We start from the raw sequence: 3,181 nt of genomic DNA on the forward strand, positions 1-3,181 counted from the left end.
GGGGGGGGGGGTGACGCAGGGCGCGCGGGCAGTGATGGTCGTTCTGTGGCTGGGCCGGGGGCCCCGGACTCAGCTTCCGTGTCTGCTCTTAGCTGTCCCGCGGGGTGACCAGTGCCATTTGCAAGTGCCCCTCAAAACAGGGCTCGGCCCCAGCCTGGCCGCCCCGGCGCCTCCCCCGCTTGCGCGGCCGTTGGAAGCGGCCCGGTGGCTGCGGTGAGGGGGTGGCCGAGGCTGAGGCCCGGGGTGCGGAGCCTGCCCGTGCCCCTGCTTCGTTCCCGGGCTGCCCGGCAAGAGCTGCCTGTCCCGGCGGTATACGAGGGGCCGTAGGCGGCGGTGTCCGCGACGCCTGTCCTGAGCGCGAGTGGGGCGGGCTGCAGCTGAGCCTGGGGCGGGGGCGAGCACGGGCTGCTAGAACTAATACTGGATGATAACGTCGACTCCGTATTTTTGGCGGGCCCTAATTCATCAAAACAAAACAAAGCACAAATGCGAGGCCCTAGTCGGGGTCTGTAGACTGTTCCGGGTCCACAGACCGCTTCTTCCATACGTTAAGAAACCGGGTGAGATCCTGACAGTTTCCGGACCCAGCCCGCAAGGACCTCCGTGGTCTGTATCCTTCAGCCTTGGCCACTCTTCCCGCCACCCCCGCCCGGCTCTGGCCCGGGAGTCCTGGCCAACCGGCCAGGACGGGGCTATCGCCTCCAGGAGTGTCCGGCCGCAGGGGTGCTAGGTACACATGGGGTCAGTGAAGCAGGACACAGGCTGCGGAGCTGGGTCCACTGGTGGAGACCAGATGGGCAGCCCAGCAAGGGGAGACTGGCTGGTGGGAAGAAAGGATGTGGGACTGCAAGGCATCCTGGGAGACCAGGGCACTGTCACCTAAGGAGCTGGGGGAGGTTTGGACCAGAAGTTCAATACACCAGTCTAATCTAAAACTATTAAAGATACTACTTCCATCCAGGTTTGTCTTAAACCAGGCTCCACCATTTTGAAACCAATCTATTTGCACTGAACTACTGTTCTGTTACAAGTTTGTACCTGTTTGTGTAACTTCTGTACCTTGCCTAGGAGGTGAATACAGCTAACATGAACCAGATTACCAGTACATGTGCATGAGTAAGGTGGCATATCCAAGTTTTGCAAGCAGCTTTGCATATGCAAGTACCAGTATATTCTAGCTCAGGGCTGCCCAAGCAGCAGCCGACAGGACTTCCCAGCACAGCTCTGGCACCCAAGGGGTGAACGCCACCACTATTCTTCCCTGCCCCTCCCAAATCCCTTGCTCACTACTGAAGTCAGGGGCTTCAGCCACTGCTGTTAATTAAATTGGCAACAGGGAAAAAGGGGGCAAGCAACAATGGTCACTCACCCCTTAAGTCCTGGAGCCATACTGACAAGTTTCCTCCAGAGGTGGGTCACCTCATGTAGCACATGGGGCAAAATAAGTTGGACAGCCCTTTTCTAGCTGCAAAATCAAGGTGCCTTCCTTCCTGCTCTCCATTGCAGTAAATAGCATACACATCACAGCATGACACTGAAATCGTGTCCTGGGTCACAGGCTCTCTGCAGCTGCCAATGTCTTGGAGAAGGTCTCTTTTCCTGTTAATGCCACAGCCAGTAAATTTGGCACTTAGCCTCTTCTCACATGCCTAAACATACACGCTGGGTGTGGTAACACTGGACTGTTTTGCTGCACCCTTGTGTCTGGCTGCAAATAACTTTCAGGTCACATGACTACCTGAGAGAGGAGAGACAACCAGTCTAGAAAAGAACTTACCTGTATTGACTCACATAAGAAATTAATAAGAAATCAGTTGCATTGCAAAATAAATACTGCTTGAAAGTTTTCAGGACAAGTTTACCAAGTGTTCAACCCTCAGTGGAACCAGCACAACTGCAGTAGCAGTTGGATGTTGTGGATCATGTCATGGAGAGGCTTCATGGCCAGAACTAGTGGAGCTTTGACTATGCATATCCTCAGCTGCTTAGAAGAGGGCACAAGTGTTGGGAGAGACAAATGCTCACAACCTAGATATGGAATTTAGCAGCATGTGGATTTGGGCCAAGGCTCCCATCCTCCTTGAACCTTTTTGAGTGGATTATGCCATGGGGACTTCTAGTTACTCAAGGCGCATATGGGTATAGGAATTAATGTAGTCTAGATGACAGAAGGCCACAATGTGTCACAGTACTTTATTCTCCAAGGCTGCTCAATGTCCTCTGCATTGCCCTAACTCCAATTTAGCACCCATAGAAGAAGGAACTGAAAGTTACCACCAGTTTCTTCAATACCTAAGCCTCATTGCTGATTTAGTTAACAATGAAAAACGTGGCATTAAACACAACCCATCCATTTGGAATGGAATGAGACCATCAGCTCAAAAAAAACCCCAAACCAAACAAACAGCTTCTAGATGGGATCCTCTCTCACTGCCTCTGAGCTAAAAGTAGTTTAAAAGGTTAAAAAGTAGTTTAATTAGGGGAAGACTGAAATCAACTCAGTCTAGAATCACCCATTCTCTTATCAGACTAAACAGTGGTACAGAGATCTTTGTGGGAAGATGAAAATCCTAGAGAATCAAGATAGTAGACATACAGAGCCAGCTCATACATACAGCTTAGGACTTCAGGGTTATCAGATTTGGGTTGTTGCTTAAAGCGGGGGCGGGCAAACAGTGGCCTGCGGGCTGCATGCGGCCCACCAGGCTGTTCTGTCTAGCCTGCAGGGCCCCTAAAAAAATTAGAAAATTAATAGTTATCTGCCCCTGGCTGCCTGTCATGTGGCCCTCAATGGCTTGCCAAAACTCAGTAAGCAGCCCTCCACCCAAAATAATTGCCTGCCTCTGGCTTAAAGTCACGCAGAGTTTGTTCTTAGTCCACGACAAGTTACAGAAAAGCAAGCCACTGCAAAAATATTTGAAAATTACAACCATGAAGGGAGCAGGTAAGTAAATGATAGATATTCAGTAGGAACACACAAAAAAACTATATGGAATTACTGAAACTGAGTATGTTGGAACAACACAATAAAATGAGGCAATATAAGTTAAGTGTCCTGAGATTACATTATGATCCAACATCCCCACAACACATTAGGAGCCTCTTCAGAGGCTGCAGTGGGTATTTAATCAGTTCCTGGAATAACATCCCCAGTCAAAATTTTGAATTTTGGAACTTATGT

At 50.3% G+C, this 3,181-nt stretch overlaps 1 protein-coding gene across 1 annotated transcript in view; it reads right to left on the minus strand.

The window, feature by feature from the left end:
• PAIP2 (poly(A) binding protein interacting protein 2) overlaps positions 1-1,778 on the minus strand; it is a 12,253-nt gene extending 10,475 nt beyond the window's left edge. The window contains exon 1 of the mRNA XM_019534827.1: positions 1,746-1,778. The gene's annotated coding sequence lies outside the window, so the exon portion shown is untranslated. The remainder of the gene's footprint in view (positions 1-1,745) is intronic.
• Between the last annotated feature and the right edge of the window lie 1,403 nt (positions 1,779-3,181).

The sequence above is a fragment of the Crocodylus porosus genome, unplaced genomic scaffold (assembly GCF_001723895.1).
Source record: "Crocodylus porosus isolate Cpor-Errol unplaced genomic scaffold, CroPor_comp1, whole genome shotgun sequence".
NCBI classification, from domain to species: Eukaryota; Metazoa; Chordata; order Crocodylia; family Crocodylidae; genus Crocodylus; species Crocodylus porosus.